Source organism: Cornus florida, unplaced genomic scaffold (assembly GCF_030987335.1).
Source record: "Cornus florida cultivar Cherokee Brave unplaced genomic scaffold, ASM3098733v1 CherokeeBrave_3.0.0_Hap2_Chr07, whole genome shotgun sequence".
In the NCBI taxonomy this organism is placed as follows: domain Eukaryota; kingdom Viridiplantae; phylum Streptophyta; class Magnoliopsida; order Cornales; family Cornaceae; genus Cornus; species Cornus florida.
The window spans coordinates 27,851,294-27,877,535 of NW_026775577.1; the positions used below are offsets into that span (position 1 = coordinate 27,851,294).

At 37.6% G+C, this 26,242-nt stretch overlaps 1 long non-coding RNA gene across 1 annotated transcript in view; it reads right to left on the bottom strand.

Moving 5' to 3' along the window:
* Nucleotides 1-19,244: 19,244 nt before the first annotated feature.
* LOC132266888 (uncharacterized) overlaps nt 19,245-26,242 on the bottom strand; it is a 32,114-nt gene continuing 25,116 nt past the window's right edge. The window contains exon 5 of the long non-coding RNA XR_009468757.1: nt 19,245-19,636. This is a non-coding gene — a long non-coding RNA (uncharacterized LOC132266888). The remainder of the gene's footprint in view (nt 19,637-26,242) is intronic.

Genomic DNA, 26,242 nt, shown 5'->3' on the forward strand with positions numbered 1-26,242 from the left:
GCCCAAATGGCAATTAGTTTAATATTTCTTTGAGAGCTTATCGGACAACTATAAGGGTATGGTTGATACTTCCATGGGTGGCTCTTATATTGATAGGCATGAGGATGACGTGTGGCGTCTTTATGAAAGCATGAGTGAAAATTCTTTGCATAGAACAGTATCATCCAAGAATGGTAGAAATTCACAAGGTAGGAAGAGTGTTGGCTTACATCAAGTTAACCATTCAAATGAAATAGCCGCCAAAGTGAAGTCTTTAGCTCAAAAGTTTGATCAATTCTTGATTAACTAAAACTCGGCGAACCAAGTATCTTCCTTTCCTAACCATTCTCATCATGTATCAAATGAAACTTGTATGACTTGTTCTAGTGTTCTTCATTCTACTTCTCATTGTCCTCATGGACAAGTGCAAAATGAACCTAATGAACAAGTCAATGCAACTTTTGTGAACCAAGGAAACAATCCTTATGGTACTTATTATAATCCAAGTTCGAGGAATCATCTGAATTTCTCTTGGAAAAACCAAGGAGAAGGCTCAAACCCTTCTCAAGGCAGTTTCCAAGGGAAATACATTCTACCTCCACTTCAAAACCAAGGATCCCAAGGTTATAGACCTTATCAATCACAAGGAAATCAATTTGCTAATTCTCATTTTCCTAACCAATCTTATTCCCAAGGAAATAATAGAAGTCCCACCTTTGAAGAAAAAGTTTTAAATGCTTTGGGGACTCTTGAGGCTAACACACAATTACTTCATTCTCACTCTCAATCCATTGCTATGCTAGAAACCCAAGTAGGGCAAATAGCATGCACTCTTAATGCAAGAGAGAAGGGAAATATGCCCATTAATGCCCTACTTAAACAACAATGTGTTGTGGAAACCCATTCCTCATCGGAAGGGCATACCATTGAACATGTTAATGCGGTGACTACCTTGCGGAGTGGTAGAGTTGTGGACAATCAAGTTGAAATGTCCAATGAAGAGAGTGAACTGGTGCAACCTCAAGTTGCCACCCGTCCCGTTTCACATCCCATTCCTCCTTCATTGCATACACATGATCTTGCAAATGAGAAAGTTTTGAAAAATGTGTTTGAAAAAGAAGTTTTGAAAAATAATGTTGAAAAGGTTTTATTGAAAAATAATTTGAAAACTTCTTGTGTTGAAGAGAGTTCAAAAGAAAATTTTGAACAAGTGTTTGAACCAAAGGTTCCATTTCCGGATGCCTTAAAAGAATCCATTTCAAAAGACAAGCAAAAGGCAAAAACCAATGAAATCATGAAAATGTTTAGGCAAGTGAAAGTTAACCTTCCACTATTGGATGCAATCAAGCAAATTCCGGCTTATCCCAAATTCTTGAAAGACTTGTGCACCCAAAAGCAGAAGAACAAGAGCCAAGCACCAAGAAAAGTGGTTTTGACCGAACGAGTAAGCTCAATTTTGCAACATAACACTTTTCCAAAGTTTAAGGACCCTGGTTCACCCACTACATCATGCATCATTGGTGATCATATCATTAATCGGGAACTTCTTGACTTAGGAGCAAGTGTTAACCTTCTTCCATATTCGGTCTATGTTAAATTGGGCCTAGGTAAATTGAAACCAACGTCGGTAGTTTTGCAACTTGCCGACCGATCCATTAAGAAACCTAGGGGTGTTATTGAGGATGTTTTGATTAAGATTGATAAATTCTTCTTCCCGGTTGATTTCGTTGTCATTGACACAGAACCGATTTCCAATCTTAAGAGCCAAATTCCCGTTATCCTTGGCCGTCCTTTCTTGGCAACCGCCAATGCCAACATCAATTGTAGGACGGGGGTGATGAAGATTTCATTTGGCCACATGAAGGTAAAGTTGAATATCTTTAATCCCACACCCAATTCACTTGACAAGTATGAAGGAGAGGTTAATGTTGTAGAAAAATATCATGATCTTCAATGCCAAGGAAATGAGCTTTTATGTAAAACCAAAACTTCCAAAGGATCATCTTCAACCTTGTATTCTCAAAGTGTTGTTTCAAATTCTTGCTTTGAAAGGGCATGGAAGCCCAAAGGTTTTAATTGCATAGACAAAGGATCAAAAGCTTATTTTGAGCTTGATCCAACAAGTTCTTCAAAGGACCATTTGTTGGGTGGAGTTCAAAGCATCTATCACCCCAACAAGGAGGGGATGCATTACAAGATCTTTGACCCAGGCTAAAAGAGCCCAATGTCTTGCTAGAGACGTTAAAAACTAGCAAAAAGACATTCATAGGGTGTCAAAACCCTATTCCTCCCCCATTTCTATCTTTCATTTTGTTTCTTGCGAAGTCTAGATACTTGTTTTAGGTTCACATGCATTGAAAGGAACTTTGGTGAGGATTGCATAAGCTTTTATGTCATAATTGAGCTTTTGGCAAAGTTCGATCGATCTGACATTGGAGTTCGATCGATCGAACCGTGGATTGCACTCAACACTTAGAAAAATTTTCGACCTACATCCACTTGCATCCAAAATCAGCTCTCGATCCAATCGTTCGAACTCATTCTTAGAGCGATCGGATATCTTCGATCGATCCAACTTCCAGGTTCGATCGATCTCAGGACTCAACACTTAGAAAAATTTTGAGCCTGCATAAACCTGCATATTTCAGCTCTCTGTCCCATCGTTCAAATTCAATTCAAGATAGATCTGAAAATCTTCAATCGATCCAACATTAAGGTTGCATCGATCTCAAGTTCCAGCACTTAGCCAATTTTTGAACCAAGAACCTGTATATTCTTACCTCTATCTGATCGATCGAAGGCTTGTTTCGATCGATCACATTTCTTTCATTTCACAATTTTGACTTTAATTTGACTTTTCAACTTTTCAAAAATCCAAAAATATTTTCATTTTTACTTTATTCTATTTTCACTCTCATTTTATTTTGTTTTAATTGTTAACAAGTTTTAAAAAATTCAAAAATATTTTAATTTATTTAGTTTTTAATTAATTAAATTTAAAAAAATAAATAAATTTTCAAATCAAATCAAAAATATTTTGTTTTACTTTATTTTCTAATTTTTAATTTTTAATTTTATTTTTGCAAATTTCAAAAAACCAAAAATCCAAAAATACTTTGAAAGGAGTTCATCAAAGTTCGATCCATCACAACTCATCTTTGATCGATCGAACTAGTCGGGAAATGTTTTTAAAAACAGATCCAAGGGTCTTGAGATCGATCATTTGGATCGATCTCACTCACCAAACCCTAGCCTCTCATCCCTCTTCACTGTGAATCATCTCTCCAAGCTTCGGCAACTCCTCCGGCGAGATCCAAGCATCTCGAATCGCAGTTTATCTCCATCCTCTTCATCTCAGATCATCTCAGTTCATTCTCCATTCTTTCGCTCTCTTGAGGTAAGATCCGAGATATCCTTCCCTAGATTTGAACTCTCATGCATCAATACTTGTTTCAAATGTCGTAATCATGTTGCTCTCATGTTGAATCTTCCATTCTCAAAGCTTTAGCATCCATGTCTATATATATATGTGTGTGTGTGTATATGTGTGCATAGATTTTGAAGATTTTGTTAGATTTGGATGTTTGGGCCACGTTTGGAGTGCATTTAGGCTTGATTTGTGTTGTTGAAGGGCCCACGAACTCATTCGTGTGGGCCCCATGCTTTAAAAGTCATAGATCTGTGACTGTTAGGTTTCATCGTCTCACTTTTCGATCGATTGAACAAATTTATGATCGATCGAAGATTTGAGATCGATCCAACTAATTTTCGATTTATCCAAATTTTGTAATCGATCTCATTTCTTTTTCTGATCGATCGAATTTCACAGATCTCATATACACATTTCATTCATCTTATCTTATGTTCATGCTACCTTATATATGCCCAATGCCTGTGTTATTCCACATTAGATGCATTTCATACTTACATTGTTTAGCATGTTTCACATTCTGCCACTTACATAGAATCATGCGATATTTTGTTTTGTCTATCTTATTTGACATATATGTTTCTATATTATGCTTTATATTTTATATACGCTGGCACTAACTCTTGAATTTCTATTTGCAGACTATGGCTCGTGTCAAGACTGTAGCGCGTAGACACCATCACGGCACCAGACGTAGATTAGACGACGAGGCCGGTCCATTTCATACCCGGGATGCTAGTCCTGAGGATACTCAGAAGAGAGTCCGACAGCGGACTGGGGAGATTGCACAGCCTTCTCATTCAGAGGAGCCCTTACACCCTACTCCGCCCCAGTCTTCGGCTCGTCCCGCATTCACTCCATCACCATCTCCACCGCACACTGAGCAGCCAACTCAGCCGGCTCCACCTGCTCAGCCAGCTCATCAGGCGTGTGATAGGCTCGCGCCTCGATATACACACATGACTATCGAGCACTAGTCAGCATTCGACATCGCATTCTTCTCCAGATCGGTGCTAACTCGATCTGCCTATCGAGACATCATTCAGCAAGGCCTCTCAGCTATTCTTGCCCCACTCATAGAGCCGATCTACCTGCGACTGGTACGATTGTTCTACCAGAACCTCCGACCATTACTGCGCACTACAGCCGAGCTCATCACCTCTATCGATGGCCATGAGATCACCATTATAGTGGATACTCTGGCCCGTTCGACTCGCTATCCACATCGGTGCCCGCCAGAGCTTCAAGAGACATATCCCAGGCTCCACAGGCCTTCTTATGCCGATATGGCAATTTTTCTCACAGGTCACCATGCCGGTGGCGAAACCTTCGCCACCCGGACATTCTTGCCAGATGACCTGTGGTTTACAAATTCGGTGCTCTACCGAAATATATACATGGCGGGACATAAGATTCAGAGGTGGGGCAACTATCTAGCAGTCCTGAACGCCTTCTATACCGGCCAATGGGTATTTATTCCTGCGCTTATCTGAAGCGTGATGAGGAAGCTCTACTATGAGTACGTCAGCAAGGAGGCACTCGGAAGGGCCAAGTCTCTTCCATTCAGCCACCTCATCACCCAGATTCTCATTGACCAGCGCTATCCCATCCACCCGCAAGAGGACCCCGAGAGAGGTTCCTGTCACTTCAGCAAGAAGGACTGGGACAAGAGCTACAGAGCTATTATCACTCGCCTGCAGGTCAATGCTATACTGGCAGCTGCAGAGCTGGAGTTAGAGGTGGAGGCAGCAGCACAGGCAACCCCGGAACTAGCAGAGCCAGCAGCAGCAGCTCACGCAGCGGACGACGCACCAGTCGATCCAGCTGTCGAACATGATGACATTGATATAGACATTGACTTGGAGCACTCAGCGGATGACACAGCTCAGCATTCTCTAGCCAGGTCACCTATCCACGAGCAGGAGTAGACCCAGGAGCTGTCTTCTGACTCATCCATACCAGACTTGCGGCTTCGGAGTGCGTCTACAGATGCTCGAGGACACTATTGTTGCCATCAGAGTTGACCTCGTGGCCCATAGAGCAGAGTTCACAACCTTCAGCATGGATGTCACAGCTATGTTCAGAGATCTATCCCGAGACATCCGTGGCGCCAGATCTGCCCGCCCTACCTCATCCTCTTGAGTCCCAGTCCCTTCTGTTTCATGATCTCTCTCATTATGCATATTTTTGTCACTCTACTTTATTATTTTTACAACCGGTCTGTCGGCTTTCATATTTTTATACATGTACTTTACTTTTCCTACATATATATCTCTTTCTGCTATGGATGTCTTATTCTTGCATTCTCATACATGTATATTTGACTCCATCAGGTACATTACAGTGACTTCAGTGAGAGAGTGCTACCCAATTTTCAGGACCATCCTTATACCTCACTCATTTCGTTATCTGTTTATCCCATTTACACTTGCATGTTCACTGTGCATTGATTATCCCATTTTGTTATCTGATAAGTTTATCCAAGTGCCAATTTTTAGGACTACAGTTCATCCCAAGTTTGGGGGAGGGGCAATGCCACCCAATTCGGATACTTCAGTCCCGATCATTCTTGCTTAGTTGCACTGGTATACTCTTTCCTTTGTTCTCTTGCACATTGAGGACATTGTGCCATTTAAGTTTGGGGGGAATGGTGCTCTACAGTGATAGTTTTAAATTCAAATTTTTAGCATGACTCGTGTATTTGAGGGATATTTCTATGATTAGTCCATACCTAACTATGATTTTGATCTTTTGAGGACTATATTGCTTAAAATTTAAAAATTGCTTGACTTGAAAGTCTAATACTCCTTGTATGCCGTATGAATGCCATTTAGGAGTAAATTTTTCGAAGGATCGACATCTTGCTTATACTTGTGGTCCACATCATCCTGATTTTGTGATTATTTTAAGATTCATTTTAGGATTCTACACTAGCACAGGCGCACACTAGCATTCATTTGTGGGGTATATGCTTTGTTGAATATTGAATTGGTTATATCCCAACTGGCTAGTAGTGCACTGAAAGCTTTCATTCTTGATAAAGGTGGATAACAAACCTTTTTCACTAAGTAGCCGGGATTCTTGCCTTATCAAGCACTAAACTTCTCACGCCGAAAGGTGGAGGGCCCAAACTCTAGGTTAATAATTGAACTTGTTTATTGAAAATAAAAATAAAAATAAAATAAAAATAAAAAATAAAAAAAAGTGAGGACATCTCCCAAAAAAAAAAAAGTGAGGACATCTCCCAAAAAGGTGAGAAGTGGGAAATGATTAGATTGTTGTTGTCTTGATTTGTAGCCTAGTAGATTTGAGCTTGTAAGTCCGTAGGGGTGTCTTAACACCTAGTGCCCTAAAGCCGTCTGGTTTGGGAGTCATTGACCTAACGCTCAATCTCATGAATCACTAGAAAGCTTAAGAGATTAACACATTGCATCATACTTCCATCTTTGATCCTCTGAAAAAAAAAAAAAAAAAAAAAAAAAAAAAAAAAAAAAAAGTAAAAAGAATAAGCGCACCTAGATGAATAAAGCTTTAATAAAAGGTCCACTTTTTATCTTGATAATTGATACTAGATTTGTATGCTAGTTTGATGGTAAGGATGTGATTAATTCTTTAGTTGGCTAAGATAGCAACACATTGATACCGATCCACTCAAAAGAATTCTAGAGTTGTTTTGATTTGCTTAATCATTTTCTTGATGTGTGGTGGACCATACTTGCTTGCTTGATGTTGAAATTTTGGAAAATTGCTTAGAAATGTTTGAAACATTACATACTTGAGGTAGTTTTCTCCCAATGCTTGTTTGCAATATTGGTGTCTCTTTTGAAAAAATGAGCTTAATGTTTATGGGTATCATTTCTGGAAACCCTCACGAGACTTCACTCGTCCACTAGGGGTAACCTAGGGGTTTAAAAGGCTTGTTGCATATGCTAAATATAATCGTGTTCCCTACGAAAGTGGCGTTATCCATTTATTGTTTTCTAGTTTATAGTTGTATAGTTGTTCATTTCATTCCTTTACTTTCTAGTTCATTGCTAGGGACTAGCAATATTTAAGTTTGGGGGTGTGATGAGCACTGAAAATTGCGTATTTAAACCCTTTAAGCTTAGGCATTCTAGTACCTTTATCTATCTTACTTTGCCATTTTAGATTGATTTCGTATTATTTCCATTTTCAGGAACTTATCCCGAAAATAAGCTAACTCAGCCAAATAAGAGCTTAATTAAAGTAATTCTGAGATTAAACAAAGAAAGGAGCAAAGTGGAGGAAGAAAGAAGAAAAATGAAGCAAAACAGCAAGTTCGATCGATCCAAGTCCAAGATTCAATTGATCGAATATTGATCGATCTCAGCAGTTCAAGATAGATCCAAGCCTTGACCCAAAAGCACTTAAATCCAAAAGTTCAATCGATCCAACATCATTCTTCGATTGATTAAACACCTTTGTCCTTATCCAAATGATTGATCTTATCCATAGCTGTCCACCCACTAACCACCTTTATCCTTTTCCCAAAAAATCTCGGATTTGTCTTTTCCCAAAAAGCTCAACCAGTTGGATCGATCTAGCCAGTTCGATCGATCCAAGTCCAAGGTTCGATCGATCGAACTTCCTCGAAGTGCAAAAAGTTAAAATTCCAGCTCATTAAAAGTTATCCTTAATCCAATCATTGGAGAATACTGTGTGCACGACCCTAGCTCATTTGGGGAGTGATTTTAACCTACCTATATAAGGATAATGATTGCTTTTTAGTGAGGGGACACATAGGAGATAGAGACCAATACTTGAATATTTTTAGATATACCATCTCTAAGGAAGCTTAGAGGAAGAGGCTAGAGACACCATTGGAGATCTTCATAAAAAAGGAGCAAACCTCTTCCTTGGAGTTAGCCCTTGAGGGTTGAAGCATCCTCACCATGAGTGGCTAGACATCCTCTTGGGGCTAGAGTTAGCCCCAAGCATGCTTTCTATATCTTAATCTTGTGTATTATTGAGGGATTAGTGTTGTAATTAATGTTTCGACACTTTGATATATATAGATCTTGTTTAATCAATGATTTGTGTGGTTTAATGCTTCCAATTGATCATTTCATTCTATTTATATGTCTATGTATGCTAGAATAGATGTTCATGTTCTTGTCTCTAGATTTTGTGTTGTTGATGCATGTCTATGTATATTGATGCCATGGATTTAGAGATTGTCAAAACATAGTGCTTAAAGGAATGCTATTGTGATTCTCTTGATGGTTCATACTTATTCCTTGATGGATTGTGCCTCTTCCCTAGTTTACTTTCATGCTACTAGTTTAGATGTAATGTAGTTGTAGTGTAGTGTTAAATGGGAGGACAATCCATGCTTGTTGTTTGATGTTCCAAGCTTTTGAATACAAGTAACATATGTCTCTAATCTTGTGTTGTATTTGGATTATGAGCCTAATGAAAGGATTAATGACTTGTTTTGATTTATTGTGCCTTTCACATGTTGTTTAGACAATATATGCTTCATTGCTTAGATATATTGTGCTTTTCACATAATGTTTAGACAATACATGCTTAACTAGTCATCCTTTCTTGTTGAATCAACCAAATACACACACACCAATATTGCAACACCCTAATTTCCCTCATTAGTCACTTGTCAATGATATAGGACTGCATTGCTTGGTGGTGATCTCTAAACCCCAAGACTCTTCTCTCTCTTACTTACTGTCCATTGCATTCAATTACTTAGTTTAATTTAGTTGTTCTCTAATCTAATCAACCAACCAATCAATTGTTTGATCACTTGACCTACTAACCCTAATTGTGATTCCACGACATTGCTCAATCCCCATAATCCCTTGGGATGATCCCTTCTTACTCATACTACATAGTATAGGTGTTAAGCGGTTTATATATTTGACTATGATGCCCACTTGACACTAATCTCCAAACTCAAAGTGTTGTGTATTGTTTTGTGCACCGCCCGAGTTAAGATGCCAAATGCTATAAGTGATTCCCTAAGTTGGGTCCCTTGACCTCAGGCTTCATTCCTTATAGGCCTAGCTCTTCTCGGAAGATCCCATGCATTCGGCCCATTCCGCAACGTCATTGTGTGGGCTGAATCCAGTTTCTCGGCCCGATTCTCTTTTCGTGGGTCATATTCGGCCCATGGCGCTTCCTGTATCCTCACTTTGTCATGGCAAGGAGAGTAAATTAAGGCAATCATAAGTGTTGCTTGCTTTAGATTTACACTTGTCGACTAGATGTCACCCTCTTAAGTGTAGTCTTTCTTTAGGTGTAGGCTTCTGTACATCTTTTCCCTACTGTCCATGTGGTTACCCATACTCGGTTGGAACTTGACATTATTCCATACCATAGGTGGCATGTGTCATTTTCTTGAGTTGCTTAGTGGCTGGCTTCAATTAGTGGATGGAACTTTCATTATCCCTTTTGAACATCACACAACGTCTTGACATGGAAAACTGTAAAAAGATTATTAATGAAGCTTATAGGACTTTATGTACCTGTATGAGTGCATTGTCAGTTTATATAGAGACAAATTGTATTATATGCAAAAGATTGGAAATATTTCTTCTCATAATCCTTTAGTAAAGAAAGATCTTAAAGACCAAAAATGAGTGGAAAAAGAAACATATTTAAATAGATGTGCTATGGGCGCAACTTGACACTTTGACTATGAGCAAGATGATATATCTTCTGAGCTAGGACAATGAGCATGCCATTGGTGTAATATGTAAATATAGAGACTTTGGTTCTATGATCTATTTTAAGAATGTCTGAGTGTGTGCTTTAGCATACAACATATATGAATGTACTATTCTGAATGTAATGAATGTAAAGTAATTAATATGATAATTAGCTTTATTTGTTTAACATCATAAAAAGGATACTGTTCTCCTTGTCCGTTGATTGTCTATTACTCTCTTAAACATGACTTTTGACATATTACTTGATTCCTCCTCCACGGGTCATGACATTTGATTCGTTGCTTGACAACGTACACCAGAATAATCATAGAGTGATGGAGTTTGGAAAGTGGATTAACCTCACTTAAGATGGATCCCAATTTGGCTATGTATCTTGATAGTGTCAAGTATTAGGTTATTCATAATTCGCTCTTGAAAAATGTTGAAACTCAAAGGGTTGGTTCGAGGATAGGGTAATGGTAGGATAAATGATGACTTCAAAAAAATGGTATGACCAAACCCAAATGTAATATCGGTTGCCAACTATAAGTAGTATGGTGGAAATCGGGTCAGACGTAGTTTTATTTAAGGACCAGGACCCTCAGTAGGGTGAGATTTATTTATTTATTATTTTTTTTAGGACCATACTGTTGCACTTAGCGCCCTTTCAGGTTTTCACTAAATCTGGTCTACCACTTTTGCCCTCAACGTCTCAAAAGAGATTTTCGTCAAGATTGGTTGCATTTTTACCCTTGGCGTCCATTCTTGGGTTTTCACCAAGTCCGCCTTTTGCACTTATTTACCCTCAGCGCCCTTAAGTGGGTTTTCACAGAGTTCTGCTTCTTTTTTATCCAGGAGGTGGTTGACAACTTACAAGTAGCATCAGTTCTTCCACCACTTGATCTAGTATCCATATGTGAACCCATTCTTTGGAAATCTGCAAAAATATTCTTCATTATAGAATCGCAACTTGTTGAACTTTCTTCAAAAATGTACTTCCCCAATTTGGGGGATGATGACAAATGTTGCTCATTTAGTGAGACTTTAATAAGCAAAAGTTTTCAATTTCTGGTGATCTTTACCAATCGAAGAGGACTTTAATTAGGACCGTAACATAGGCTAGGTATATGGTAACCAAGAAAAGATATTAAGGCTTAAAGATATTATTTTCCATATGAGGTTTATAAACTGTGATCACTATAAAAATGAATTGCCCACCTTCGGCTATATTTTCTTATGTTAATCTAGACAAAATTTTTTAATAACTAAACAATCATCTTTAATCAGAGAGAACTTTATTTAGGTTGTAGCATAGCCATAGGTTTAAGGTGATAAAAAGAATGTATGAAGGCCTAAAATTAATATGAATTAGGGATAAACTGACCGAGGATCATTTTTCATCAACTTGTGCTTTTGTGTCCTTCGTCTTGGTCTTTGACCATTCTTTGGAGTTTTGCTTGACTTTTCTTCTGGCCTATGTACTTAATTTGCCTTTTTAGGCATCTTTGTTTTATTTTGGACACTTGATCCTTTTTTTTCGTACCTTTGCTTGATCCTTCTTTTGTTCACCTTTGCTTGATTTTTCTTTTGGGCACCTTGTCTTGATTTGTATTCTTCTTGTTTTCACTTTCTTGTGAAAGAATGACATACTTGTAATGATCCTTGGTAGGTTATGACGAAAGAACGTAACAAAGCTCTATGGGTTTGTCAAAGGAAATTACGATGAACTATTGAAGATAGAAATGATGGCCTCTCTTCATTTTAATTCGGATTGCTTAATTATAAAAATTTCTAACTAGCCTAACATGAGATTATAAAATATTACCTCAAAATTTGCCCCAGTGTGGGGTGTGATCATCGGTGGGCTTTATGAATGGGAATTTATTATAGCACGAGGGGCTAGCAATGGATAATAGTGTATAAGATAGCAGAAATGATGGCCTTCAGTCCTTTTGGGTATAATCACCTAGGCATTGAAGTTCTTGCTTATTAGCATCTCACTGTCTTAATATGAACAAAATTTACGTGATTATTAGTGATCTTTAGCTTGACATAATGGTACATATCTTGACCTTCAATAGATATTTTTTCCTGCGGTGACCGAGCTTAGGGAATGACCAAAGCTACCTACGTATCTTGATTATGTCAAGAATCAGGTCATGTGTAGTTAAGTGATAACCTTGATCCTGAGAGTCTGCAGCTTGAGAAAAAAAATACTTTATTGTTGAAATGACCTCGATTTTGAGAGTCTACTGCTTGAAAAAAAATGCTTTGATCATTGATGATGGCCTTGATCTTGAGAGTCCGCAGCTTGAGAGAAATGCTTTAATTATTGATAATCTTGATCATAAGAGTCCGTAGTTCGAGTGTAATAAGCTTTTTCTTGAATTCTTCATGTATGTCTTGACTTTAAATAAGATGGTAGGAACGTTGATCATTTTCTTCTATTACTGCTTGGTAGCAGGTATGTGATCGATGTTGATCTCCGTTAGGATCAATTCTTTGATTTATCCACTAACGGTGTCTGTCTCTTTCAAGGTTTTGGGAGGTGGGCTGGGCGACTATTCATGTCCATGATTTCTTAAGGTCTGTCAATTGAGTCTTCCTTGTTCAGGGCCCGTTAGCTTGAAATCAATCTTTATATCAAGATTCATGTTCGTCGAGAGTGAGGACAATGTCGTCCCAAGGATCACAGCATTCCAAACATGGCATCCTGACAATGAAAAAGAAAGAGTTTAGACACACACACACACACACACACACACACATATATATATATATTGTTTTAATAGGGATATTAATAATATAAAATATAAAGTTAGAGTTTTACAAAGCTTCATTTAAAGGTTTTAAGAAACATATCACAACAGAAACATATGCATAATATACTAAAATGCTTATAGTTCCTCAAAATTGAGTTTAGATTTTTAGAAAACTGAGGGATATTAATAATATAATATCTAAGTTGTTTTACTAAATAAAACTGAAGCTTTACAAAGCCCTTTATCATAATTGAATTTTTACGAAACTTATTAAAGCAGAAATAAATTTATGCTAAAAGAAAATGCTTAGGAACCCTAAAAATAGAGTTTGAATTTTTTTTAAATGAAGGATATTAATTAATATAATATCCAATTTATTTTACTATATAAAACTGGAGCTTTATAAAATCCCTTTAACAAAATTGAAGTTTTACGCAACTTATTCATTATAAAGAAAATAAAGAATATATATATATATATATATAACATTGTGCTAAAAGTAAATACTTAGGAGAAAGTTGCAAGGCTTTCTCCTTTTACCAAAGCTTCTAGAACTTGAGCAAGGATACTGATTCGGACTTGCTTAGCTTGTGTTTTATCTACAAAGGAGTAAAAACATGAGTTGTGAGATCATCTGCCTTAAAATGAACAACGAGGTTTATATTAGAAAGTCCCTTAGTTCAGTTTGAATGTAATTCTACTGATATTTCTTCTTTTGTTGATGATGTGGATGCCATTGGACGATGTTTGCATTGGAGACGAGCCAAAGGTTTAGGTAGCCAATGCCTTTAATGGACTTGACCGTTTCTTTGAGACTATAGATCTTGAGGCTGATATCTTCTTGCTTAGAAGTAGAAATGTCTTCTTGAACTATGGGAGCCTTCCTTTTACCAGTAGGATCAAGAGAAGCTTGTTTTTCAACTACCATAGGAGGGATGATTTGGCTGTTGTGTGTATTGACAAGTGCCTTGACAATATTAGCCAATTTAGCAAGATCCTCTGATAGTTTGTTGAATGCTTCTTGATGGATCCCATGGTCAGTTTTGTCTTGTTAGATTGAATACTTGCAACTGTAAAATAAACTATAACTGCTTCTTTGGAGCATTGTTGTTAGCTTATTAACCACTTTAAGAAGAAAAAGGAAAAAGAAAATGAATTAGTATTAATGAAAATTATTTGCCTTATGCAATGCATGTCTTAATGGTAGTTTTCCTTTATGAAGGAACTCTAAATATAAAATGTAGAAGTTAGAGGGATGGACCTTCTCCTTGGATGAAAACTTTTGTATCTTGTTGATATTACAAGAAATAAAATTCATACAAACTGCCCCAGTTAGGGGCTTAGATTACAACCTTGAAATTGGAATACAGGGAAATAAACTGTCCTATACAACTATGATTTTTTAGACATTTTCTTCTCTTGAAATCTTCTTACTTATTGAACACCCATCCTTTTAATTTATAGGATACCTGCAATATATGAATGCATAGAATAATGTCTTAGGGTTGTGAATAACCCTTAGACTTAATTGGGTAGGTTTTCTTAACCGAGACTAAATATTGAAGTCTCTACTATGGTTTATTTAGACATAGAAATTTAAATATGTATGAAAAATAAAGATAAAATAAGAGGTTAGTTAAATAACAAGATATCCCTCTCTTTTAGTGTCCTAAATGCAGCATTGATACTATATGCAACATGACGTTCATGGTTGGCTAATGCAACCTAATAAGGCTCGGTCCCCGAATCTTCAAACCTCCGACCACTTTCCTTCTTCCCGAGGAAGTGAAAGTGGGTCCATCAAAGGTTGGTGATTTGAGCAAGGTGGATTCCGCTCCGACTGTCTGCTACTGGCAACGCCATAGTCCAGACAGGTCTGACACTCATACAACCCCTCTATCTAACTTACAAGGTAATATAAGGTATATAGTGCAACATGAGTGTAGTGTGTGTAGTTAAAAGAAAGGCAAACATGCTTTTATAAAAATATAATAATTATTTAAAGCATAAAAATAATTCAACAATATTCATAAAAAATAATAATTCATTAATATTGAATAAAAATAATATTCTTGAGATATTATGAACAAAACATTATGTTAAATGGGTAAAAATGAATATTATCATTAAATAAGATGCAATATGTTGCAATAAAAGGAATGCAACATAGAAATATTTTTAGGCTTAAACCCACTTAAGCATATGCTTGTTCCCAGTGGAGTTGCCAGCTGTCGCGCTCGGGTTTTTCCCCACCCTTATAAGGGTTATATTAAATACTTATGGGTCAAAAAAGGGGTTTAATACGACGGAATGACTATGGTCAAATTATTATTTATTTTGGAGTACGGCCAGTTTATTAATTATTGGAGTCGCCACCAAACATAGGATTATGGTATGCTAGGTCACCTATAGTGTCTAAGGACTTTGGAAAAATAGATGGACACATGAAAGGTTTAATTTGGGTCCTAATGTATTTGACATCCACTTAGTCTATGAAAACCAGACTAATGGGTCCGGGGGTTTGATTATGCATGGGGAAGGTGTTAGGCACCCCATGACACCCGTGAAACACGGTTACCTTATTTTTATACTGCATTCCTAAAGATGAATATGTATAGTTTTAACGTTTATTGTTATATTCAATAATGGTTTATAAACTTCATCCTTATTATAGGAAAATAAGGTTAATGTTTGACAGATGTTTAAAGCCGCTTGATACACGCCAAAATTGATGTAGTGAATGTGCGGTTCAAGAAAAGCTTTATGGGTTAAGTTTAAATTTATAAAAACTACTACTAAAGTAGGAAGAGTGAGCAGGGATCGTCCCAAGGGATTAGAGTCATACTTGGTTGTGGAATCGCAATTAGGGTTAGTAGGTCGAGTGATCAAACAAATGGTTGGTTGGTTGATTAAACTAGAGAACAAATTAAACTAAATAATTGAATGCAATAAAGAGTAAGTAAGAAAGAAAGAGATCTTGGGGTTTAGAGGTCACCACTAAGCAACGCTTTTCTACACCTCTAACTAGTGACTAATGAGGGTAATGTGTGTTGCAATATTGGTGTGTATGTGTGTTTGGTTGATTCAATTAGCAAGGGTGACCAATTAAGCATACATTGTCTAATCAACATGTGAAAAACACAATATATCTAGCAATTAAGTATATATTGTCTAAATAGCATGTGAAAAGCACAACATATCTAGCAAGTCATTAATCATTTCATTAAGCTCACAAGCCAAATACACTACAAGGTTAGAGACAAATGCTACTTGCATTCAAAAGTATGGAACATCAAATGACTAGTATGGATTGTCCTCTCATCTAATAACTATGCTATCATTACACTATAATTAAGCTAATGACATGAAATTAAACTAATTAAGCTAAATGAGAGGCATAATCCACCAACAAATGAGCATCGACCATCTAGAAAACCACAAGGGCATTTTTTTAAGCACAATGTTTTGACAATCCCTAAATCCCAAGCATTAATACACATAGACGTGCATCAATTACACAAGAAATAGAGACAAACACATGAACATCTATTCTAGCATACATAGACATATGGATAGAATGAAATGATTGATTGGAAACATAAAACCACATAAATCATTGAATAAACAAGATCTATATGTATAAAAGTGTCAAAACATTAATTACAACACTAATCCCTCAATAATACACAAGATTAAGATATAGAAAGCATTCTTGGGGCTAACTTTAGCCCCAAGAAGATGTCTAGCCACTCATGGTGATGTTACTCCAACCCTCAAGGGCTAACTCCATGGTTGAAATCTGCTCCTTGTTGATGAAGAACCTCCAATGGTCTCTCTAGCCTCCTCCCTTCTAAGCTTCCTCTCCAAGAGATAATATGAAAATGATATTGGCTCCTCACTTTGTAAAAAAACAATCCTTATCCTTATATAGGTAGGTCAAAATGACACCCAAAATGAGCTGGGGTTGTGCTCACAATCTTCTCTAATGATTGGATAAAGGACAACTTTCAATGAGATGGAAATTTAACTTTTTTGCACTGGAGGAAATTCGATCGATCGAACCTTGGACTTGGATTAATCGAACTAGCTGAGATCCATCGAACTTAGGCTGGATCGATCCAACTGGTTGAGCTTTTTGGGAAAAGATAAATCCGAGATATTTTGGGATATATTTTTGGGAAAAGGATAAAAGTGGTTAGTGGGTGGTACAGCTGTAGATATGATTAATCATATGAATAAGGACAAAAGTGTTTGATCGATCGAAGGGTGGTGTTGGATCGATCGAACTTTTTGGACTTCATACTTTTGGGTCAAGGCTTGGATCTATCTTAAAGTGCCGAGATCGATCATTGTTCGATCGATTGAACCTTGAACTTGGATCGATCGAATTTTGCTACTTCCCACCTTTGGCTTCATTTGCTTTCTTCTTTCTCTACTTTGCTCCTTTCTTTGTTTAATCCCAGAATTGCTTCAATTAAGCTCTTATTTGGCTGAGTTAGCTTATTTTCGGGATAAGTGCCTGAAAATGAAAATAATACAAAATCAATCTAAAACGGGAAAGTAAGATAGATAAAGGAACTAGAATGCCTAAGCTTAAGGGGTTTAAATACGCACTTTTCAGTGCTCATCACACCCCCAAACTTAAATATTGCTAGTCCCTAGTAATGAACTAGAAAGTAAAGGAATGAAATGAACAACTATATAACTATGAGCTAGAAAACAATAAATGGATAACGCCACTTTCGTAGGAAACACGATTGCATTTAGCATATGCAACAAGCCTTTTAAACCCCTATGTTACCCCCCCTAGTAGACGAGTGAAGTCTCGTGAGGGTTTCCAGAAATGGTACCTACAAACATTAAGCTCATTCTTTCAAAAGAGGCACCAATATTGCAGACAAGCATTGGGAGGAAACTACCTTAAGTATACAATTTTTCAAACATTTCCAAGTAATCTCCTAAAATCTCAACATCAAGCAAGCAAGTATGGTCCTCCACATATCAAGAAAATGATCATGTAAATCAAAACAACTCTAGAATTCTTTTTGAATGGACCGGCATCAAATGTGTTGCTATCTAAGCCAACTAAAGAATTAACCACATCCTTACTCTCAAACTAGTACACAAATCTAGTACCGATCATCAAGACAAAAAGTAGACATTTTATTAAAGTTTTATTGTTCTATGTGCGCTTATTCTTTTCACTCGAATTTTTTATTTTTTATTTTTATTTTTTTTTAGGGTCAAAGATGGAAGCATCGTGAAATGTGTTGATCTGTTAAGCTTTCTAGCGATTCATGAAGTCGAGCGTTAGGTCAATGACTCCCAAACCAGACGGCTTTAGGGCATTAGGCATTCAAATACCCCTATGGACTTACAAGCTCAAATCAACTAAGTTACAAATCAAGACAATAACCATCTAATCATTTCCCACTTCTCACATTTTAGGAGAAATCCTCACTTTTTATTACTTTTGCAACCTTTTTTTTTTTTTTTTTTTTTTTTTTTTTTTTTTTTTTTTTTAAGCAAGTTCAATTATTAACCTAGAGTTTGGGCCCTACACCTTTCAGCGCGGGAAGTTCAGTGCTTGATGAGGCTAGAATCTCGGCTACTTAGTGAAAAGGGGTTGTTATCCACCTTTATCAAGAATGAAAGCGTTCAATGCACTACTAGCTCAATTGGGATATAACCAATTTAATAATCAACAAAGCATGTACCCCACAAATGAAAGCTAGTGTGCGCCTGTGCTAGTGTAGAATCCTAGAGTGAATCTCAAAATAATCACAAAATCAAAATGATGTGGACCACAAGGGCAAGCAAGATATCAATCTTTCGAAAAATTTACTCATAAATGGCATTCATAAGGCATACAAGGAGTATTGGATTCTCAAGTCAAGCAATTTTTAAATTTTAAGCAATATAGTCCTCAAAAGATCAAAATCATAGCTAGATATGGACCAATCATAGAAATATCCCTCGAATACACAGGTCATGCTCAAAATTTTGAATTTAAAACTAACACTATAAAGCACCATTCCCCCCAAACTTAAATAGCACAATGTCCTCAATGTGCAAGAAAACAAAGGAAAGAATATACCAGTGCAACTAAGTAAGAATGATCGGGACTGAAGTACCTGAAGTGGGTGGCATGGCCCCCCTCAAACTTGTGATGAACTGTGGTCCTGAAAATTGGCACTTGGATAAACTCATCAGATAACAAAATGGGATAATTAGTGCACAGTGGGCATGCAAGTGTAAATGGGATAAACAGATAAAGAAATGAGAGAGGTGTAAGGGTGGTCCTGAAAATTGGGTAGCACTCTCTCATTGAAGTCACTGTGATGCACCTGATGGAGTTAAAAGGACAGATGTATCAATAGAAGCATATGACATCCATCATAGATAAAAACAACAATATGGTGCAATACATCCAGTGTCAAAGCCGACAGACCCGACTGTAAAAATAATAGTATCACAAGTGTAGTAGACACATAATCATAGATAGAGAGCATAAAAAGATAAAGAGACTGGGAGTCTCAGGCAGAAGGAACTCCACGGATCTCCCTGGCTAAGTCATCAATGGTAGTCAAGATCTCCGTACGGAGGCGAGCAATGTCTGCTCGAATGGCAGCCATCATATTCAGACGAAGGGTAGCAATGTCAGCTCTAAGGGCAACTAGCATATCCTCCAAACTCTGAAGGTGCTCCTCTAAGCGACATATCTGATCATGAGCCTCAGGTGTGGCTGAAGTAGAAGAACTGTCATTCTTAGTCATGGTCTGCAAAAAGAAAATCTTGTAATGGGAGTTATTGTCATTCTTAACATGTATGTCAAGTAAAATAGACAAAACATATATAACATGAATCTATGCAAGTTATAGGATGTGAAGCATGCTATGCAATATAAGTATAAAATGCATCCAATGTGGGATATCACAGGCATTGAGCATATATAAGATAGCATGAACAAAAGATATGAAGAATAAAGTGTGTGAGTGAGATCTATGAAATTCGATCAATCAGAGAAAGAAGTGAGATCGATCACAAAAGTTGGATCGATCGAAAATAAGTGAGATCGATCACACAACTTCGATCGATCTGAGACATAAGTTTGATCGATCAAACTGTATGCTGTGAAAAATGAGAAGGCACAGATCTGTGACTGTAGGAGCACGGGACCCACACGAACATGTTCGTGGGTCCATCACACAACAATCATCAATCCCAATCACCTAGAATGGCTCACACTCCCAAAAATCAAAGTAACTCATTACAATGGATATGGCATAAAGACGAATATGGACATATAGACATGAAAAGCTTGAAACTTCATCCATGGCCAGCAATCATCATGAATATTAGAACGGATTAAACACTTAAAGCATACTGTTAACAAATTAAGGTGTGAAATCAATAATGGTGTCTCGGATCTTACCTTGAAGCAAAGAGAGGAGAGATGAAATGTGAAGAGGAAGAAGATCCGAGAAGAGGGAGAGATTGACACCTGGTTCACTCTGGAGAGCTCACCGGAGATGGAGGAAATGGGTGAGTTTACGGCGGCGTAGGAACTAGGGTTTGGAAATGAGGGAGAGTGAGATCTTATCCTCTATTTAAAAACTGTCGCTCATAAGTTCGATCGATCGAACTAGAATCTCAGATCGATCGAACTTTGAATGATCTCTCCACAAAGTTTTTTTTTTTTTTTTGGATAAAATAAATAAAATAAAATAAAAGGAGAATAAAAATATTTTTGGATTTCAAAAATTGAAAAAGTAAAAACAAAGTCAAAATAATGAAATGGAGAACTGAGATTGATCGAAACAAGGGTTCGATCGATCAGACAGAGAGCAAAAATATGCAGGTTTTTGGCTCAGAAAAGTGGCTAAGTGTTGGAACATGAGATCTATCGAACTTTGAAGTTGGATCGATCGAAGAGCTTTGAGATCGATCTTGGAATGTTTCGATCGATGAGACAGAGAGGTGAAATATGCAGGTTGATGCAGGCTCAAAATTTTTCTAAGTGTTGAATCATGAGATCGATCGAACTTGGAAGTTGGATCGATCAAAGGTCTCCTGATCGATCCAAGAGTTAGTTTGAACAATGGGACAGAGAGGTGATTTGGATGCAAGTTTCTGCAGGTCAAAATCTTTTCTAAGTGTTGGATGCAGAATGGAGTTTGATCGATCGAACTCAGGTTTGAGATCGATTGAACTCAGGTTTGAGATCGATCTAACTATGCAGAATGCTCAATAATGACATGAAAGCTCATGCAATCCTCACCAAAGTTCCTTTCAATGCATATGAGAACCAAAAACAAGTATCTAGACTTCGCAAGAAATGAAATGAAAGATAGAAATGGGGGAAGAGTAGGGTTTTGACACCCTACGAAATGTCTTTGCTAGTCTTTAACGTCTCTAGCAAGACGTTGGGCTCTTTTAGCCTGGATTAAAGATCTTGTTATGCATCCCCTCCTTATTGGGGTGATGAATGCTTTGAAATTTTCCCAACAAACGGTTCTTTGAAGAATTTGTTGGATTAAGCTCAAAGGGAGCTTTTGGTTCCTTGTCAATGCAATCTTCTATGTGCTCATACACTGGGTAAACTAGATGTGCAGCTTTCAAATGTCTTTGAAAGACTTGACCCTCTATGTAAGGTTTTAACCTTTGACCATTAACTTTGAAAATGTTCCCCTTCTTCAAGTTTTTGATTTCAACCGCCCCATAAGGTGCAACAGAGATGATTTCATAAGGACCTTCCCATTTGGTTCTCAATTTCCCAGGAAAGAGTTTCAGTCTAGAGTTGAAAAGCAAAGCTTTTTGACCGGGCTCCAAAGACTTTTTCACAATATGCTTATTATGAAAGGCTTTGGTTCGTTCTTTGTAGATTTTGGCATTATCATAAGCATTGTGTCTCAACTCTTCTAACTCATTCAATTGAAGTAGCCTATTCTTTCCGGCTTTATCAAGGCCAAAATTAAGCTTTTTAACTGCCCATAAGGCTTTATGCTGTAGTTCAACCAGAAGATGGCAAGGCTTTCCATATATAAGTCTATAAGGAGACATGCCAATGGGAGTCTTGTATGCCGTCCGATAAGCCCACAAAGCATCATTTAGCTTTCTTGACCAATCCTTATGGGTGGTGTTAACCGTTTTCTCAAGAATATGCTTAATTTCCCGGTTAGACACTTCGACTTGCCCGCTTGTTTGAGGATGGTAGGGGATGGTTACCTTATGTGTGAAGGAGTACTTAAGAAATAAGTGCCTCAATAATTGATTGCAACAATGTTTTCCTGCATCACTTATTATAGCCCTTGGCATACTAAAACGAGCAAAGATATTGGATTTGATGAATTGAATGACCACGCAGTGGTCATTCGTTTTGGTAGCACATGCTTCCACCCACTTGGAAACATAATCAATGGCAAGAAGAATGTATTGAAAACCATAGGACATAGGAAATAGACCCATAAAATCAATGCCCCATATATCAAAGATCTCAATAACAAGTATATTGGTCAAGGGCATTATATCTTTCCTAGACATTGTCCCCATCTTTTGACATCTCTCACATGATTTGTAAAAATTATAGGCATCTCTATGAATAGTGGGCCAAAAGAGCCCACTTTGAAGAACCTTCAAGGCTGTCTTCTTTGCACTAAAATGCCCACCACATGCAAGAGTGTGACAAAACACTAGGACACTTGGAATTTCACTCTCTGGAATGCATCTCCTCATAATTTGATCCGGACAATATCGGTATAAGACAGGGGCTTCCCAATAGTAATTCCAGATGATGGCAAAGAAACGATTCTTTTTGTTCTTCGACCAAGAAGTTGGTAGCTTGCCTATTGCCAAATAATTCACAATGTCGGCAAACCAAGGCATTCTTCTATTAGAAATTTGAAAGAGTTGTTCATCCGGAAAAGAGTCATAAATTGGTAGACTAGGGAAAGGCTCTATCGATAACCTAGAAAGATGATCGGCAACCACATTTTTGGTGCCTTTCTTGTCCTTGATTTCAAAATCGAATTCCTGAAGAAGCAAAATCCATCTAATTAGCCTAGGTTTTGTTTCCCTTTTTGTCAATAGATGCCTTAAGGCGGCATGATCAGAATAAACAATAACTTTAGACCCTAAGAGATAAGAACGAAATTTATCAAGAGCATATACTACGGCAAGTAATTCTTTCTCGGTAGTGGAGTAATTTAATTGAGCTCCCGAGAAAGTTTTACTTGCATAGTATATGGCACAAGGGAGCTTACCCACTCTTTGTCCCAAAACTGCCCCCATGGCATAATCAGAAGCATCACATATGATTTCAAATGGCAATGACCAATTGGGAGGTTGCATGATAGGAGCAGATGATAATAGTTCACGGAATTTATGAAAAGCGTCTAAGCATGCTTAGTCAAAGACAAAAGGAGTTTCCTTGGCAAGAAGATTGCACAAGGGTCGAGTGATTTTGCTAAAGTCTTTAATAAAACGGCAGTAAAAGCCAGCATGACCTAGAAAGGAGCGAACCTCTCTCACCGTTGAAGGTGGAGGCAATTCAGAAATAAGCTCGACCTTCGCTTTATCAACCTCTATTCCTCTCCTTAAGATAACGTGACCTAAAAAATACCCTCTTGAACCATGAAATGGCTCTTTTCCCAGCTAAGTACAAGGTTGGTTTCACGACATCTTTTAAGCACTAGATCTAAGTTTTTGAGGCATACATTAAATGAGGACCCAAAAACAGAAAAATCATCCATGAAGACCTTTAGATACTCTTCCACCATATCCGAGAAAATTGACATCATACACCTTTGGAATGTGGCGGGTGCATTGCACAACCTAAAAGGTATCTGTCTATAAGCAAATGTGCCAAATGGACATGTAAAGGTGGTTTTCTCTTGGTTTAGTGGGTCGAGGGCTACTTGATTGTACCCCGAATAGCCATCAAGGAAGCAATAGTATTGTTGCCCGGCCAATCTCTCTAGAATTTGATCAATGAATGGCAAAAGGAAGTAATCCTTTCTAGTGGCGGCATTTAATTTGCGGTAATCAATGCATACACGCCATGAATTGGCGGTACGCTTAGAGATTTCCTCACCCTTTGCATTCTCAACCACCGTAATCCCCGATTTTTTGGGAACTACTTGAGTTGGACTCACCCATTTGCTGTCGGAGATTGGGTAAATGATTCCGGCATCTAAGAGTTTGACAACTTCTTTTTTAACTACCTCCTTCATGTTTAGATTAAGTCTCCTTTGTGCATCCCTAATGGGTTTTACATCATCTTCCGTAAGTATGTGATGCATACAAATAGAAGGGTCAATTCCCTTAAGGTCCGCTACACTTCATCCTATGGCTTCCTTATTTTCTTTAAGCACACTTAAGAGAGCATCTTCTTGGTCTTTTTCAAGATTTGAAGAAATGATAACCGGAAGAGTCTCTTTTGGTCCTAAGAATACATACTTGAGATTAGAAGGTAGAGTTTTAAGCTCAAGAATTGGTGGAGAAACTAAAGATGAGACCGGTGGAGTTCTAGAGAGTGGAAGAAGAGGTTTTATAGGGGTTTTCCAAGATGGAAAATCTAAGCTTGCAACAGATTCCATGAGATTGCTTACTTCATTCATTGAATTTTCATCATCAAATCCACAACTTCCATACATTTCAAGAAGACAAGAAGCTAGAGGATCATCGGATAAAAGAGATGAAAGATTATCCTCAATTGGTTATTTCATTAGCATCGTTGGAATCGATTCCTCAACAACCTCATCCAACACATCTACAAGGCAACACTCATCTTCATCCATGGGATGTCGACTTGTATGGAAAACATTAAGTTTGATCATCATATTGCCAAAAGAGAGGTCCATAATCCCGGACCTACAATTAATTGTTGCATTTGCGGTGGCAAGGAATGGTCTTCCCAAGATGATTAGGATGTGGTTAGAGGGATTAGCAACCGATTCGGTATCGAAAACTACGAAATCAACCGGAAAGTAGAATTTATCCACCTTGACAAGAATGTCCTCAACCATGCCCCTAGATGTTTTGACGGATCTATCGACCATTTGAAGCACCATCGAGGTTGGCTTCAATTCATTCAACCCTAATTGGACATATACGGAGTAAAGAATCAAGTTGACACTTGCACCTAAATCATGAAAAGCTCTACGAATTTCATGAGTTCCAATTACACAAGAAATAGTCGGAGCACCGGGATCTTTGAACTTAAGTGGGGTGTTTTGTTGAAGAATGGAGCTCACTTGCTCCATGAGGAACACTTTTTTAGGGCTTGGCCCCTTGCACTTCCTCTTTTGTGTGTAAAGATCTTTCAAGAATTTTACATAAGGCGGAATTTGCTTAATAGCATCTAAAAGAGGAAGATTGATATTGACTTGCTTAAAAATTTCCATCATGTCATGTGTTTTTCCTTCTTGCCTCCCGTAAGGCGAAGTTTCTTTTAAAGCACAAGGGAATGGAGCTTTTGGCTTATAAGACTTTGTAATTTAAGAGGATGATAGAGAAGATTGAGAATTCTGGTTAGGAACATTTTCATTCAAAGGAGTAGGAGTGGAATTGGGAATTGGATGGTTGACAACTTTAAGTTGCACCGATTCACTATCTTCCTTTGGAAGTTCAACCCTATTGTCCACTTGCTTACCACTTCTCAAGGTGGTGATGGCTTGCGCTTGAGCTTGAGAAGAATACCCTAAGGTAGGGTTTGCTTCCACACAAAATTGGGCCTTTGGATTCCTCTCAGGTTGACTAGGTAATATCCCAATCTCTCTTGCATTCAATGCATTAGCTATGGTCCCAATCTTTTCTATCTTATGATCCCTCTTTCCTTTTAATACTTTACTATTGTCACTGTACATTATTATTTTTACAGCCGGTCTGTCGGCTTTGATATTTTTTATATTTTTACAGCCGGTCTTTCCTTTGTTCTCTTTGCACATTGAGGACATTGTGCCATTTAAGTTTGGGGGGACTGGTGCTTTACAGTGTTAGTTTTAAATTCAAATTTTGAGCATGACTTGTGTATTTGAGGGATATTTCTATGATTGGTCCATATCTAGCTATGATTTTGATCTTTTGAGGACTATATTGCTTAAAATTTAAAAATTACTTGACTTGAGAGTCGAATACTCGTTGTATGCCTTATGAATGCCATTTAGGAGTAAATTTTTCAAAAAATTGATATCATGCTTGCATTTGTGGTCCACATCATCTTAATTTTGTGATTGTTTTAAGATTCACTCTAGTCTTTTACACTAGCATCGGCGCACACTAGCATTCATTTGTGGGGTACATGCTTTGTTGATTATTGAATTGGTTATATCCCAATTGAGCTAGTAGTGCATTGAAAGTTTTCATTCTTGATAAAGGTGGATAAC